At 37.1% G+C, this 1,519-nt stretch overlaps 1 long non-coding RNA gene across 1 annotated transcript; it reads left to right on the top strand.

Annotated features, from left to right (window-relative positions):
• Window positions 1-701: 701 nt before the first annotated feature.
• LOC110676275 lies at window positions 702-1,049 on the top strand. The gene is made up of 2 exons (XR_002500230.1): window positions 702-737; window positions 985-1,049. It is a non-coding gene; the product is annotated as an uncharacterized LOC110676275 (long non-coding RNA).
• Window positions 1,050-1,519: the final 470 nt, after the last annotated feature.

Below are 1,519 nucleotides of genomic sequence, written 5' to 3'. Positions count from 1 at the left end.
ACCGATTATCGACACAAATTTATTCACAAAAAATTACCGATTCAGTATGCTTCACATTTAACTTGTAAACATTACTGGATACACAATGTACTTAAGCAAATAGGAAAGAAAACAATCATGTGCAAATTTGACCAAAACATCGATAATACTTAATCGATTCAAATTCGATACGTCGAATCGTTTCGTTTATTCAATCGAATTCTTTGTATCCATTTTTTTTTTTAAATCGATTCGATTTTTCCAATCGTAAGCAAATTTACAAGAACAACGGCTCAAATTAAGACCAAATCCCTTGAATTAGGATTTCATGTAGTGCCAACATAAAAAAAATCGATTAATTGGAACGAAAAATCTACTTTTGGAACATCAATTCAAAATCGCCCATGGCTAGGAAAATTTGCACACACTAACATTCAAATATTTTCATCGAAGTAATCTGTTTGAATTCAAAAGCAAAACAAAATATTCACTTCAAAGCCTGCATCGCGCAACTCAAATAGTTGAGGTGATGCTGGTGTTCAATAAGAACAACAACAAGCACAGAGAGAAACATTGCTGCTTCAATGAGTAGTGAAGCGGCTAATACATATTCATGTCATATTTCCTCTTCAATCAGTTTTCTCTTGTTCATAGAAAAATACCACATTGCTGTTTACTTACCGATATATGCCTTTTTTATCAGATTCAAACTTCACTCCACGATCACTCTGAACACATATTTTCACACGCGGTTTAAGGTGAAACAGTTTTGAATCAACTTCTAAAATTGCACTAAAACTTCAAAGGCACAAATCTCCCAAAGAAAGCATCCAACAACCGTGCACTTTTTATTTTGGCTTTGTGCACTAGCAGAAAGCTTAAAATAAGAAGATCAGAAACGATTGCCAACTATTTCTCCAGTTTTGTGCCTTTGAAATCGTGAGTAGGGGCACAAGTCGGCCATTGTGCCGGCCATCTTTGGATTCTGAGAAGTTTCATCTTAAGAAGCACTCGACACAAACACATTTTCTAGTGGACACTCCCGCTTGTTAACGAATCCAGGCACTCCAGGAAAACGAAATATTATTTAAAATTCTGGCAGGATCGCCAAATGTGAAGCTCGGAATCGATGTTGGCAAGCGGGAGCCCCACGAAAAACCTTTCATTCCATTCTGACGTTACTATAGGAGTGAGGCGTCAAAGTTGTGCCATGCCTACTAGATCGTTTGATGTTCGATCCGCTGCTACATTCTCGGATATCTTTCAACAGGCTTTTGATTGTCAGCCATCATAACAGGGTTGGAAGACAAGATCTATGCCAATGTTCATTCAGTACCACACAATAAGCACCCTTCTTTATTTAATTGGCGGTTCTTTCGAGTTTTACCGTCCTCAGCATTTTTACCAACATGTGTATTGTCGAGAATAACAGAATACTTCCTTCTTTTGAATGTTTATCGTTATTTCTTGTCACCACTTTTCGGGGAAACCAGTCATTCGAGGAAATGTTATTTGGAGAAAAGTAACACAACCACTTCGA

This window comes from Aedes aegypti, chromosome 2 (assembly GCF_002204515.2).
Source record: "Aedes aegypti strain LVP_AGWG chromosome 2, AaegL5.0 Primary Assembly, whole genome shotgun sequence".
Lineage (NCBI taxonomy): Eukaryota > Metazoa > Arthropoda > Insecta > Diptera > Culicidae > Aedes > Aedes aegypti.
This window is presented reverse-complemented; position numbering and strand designations above follow the sequence as displayed.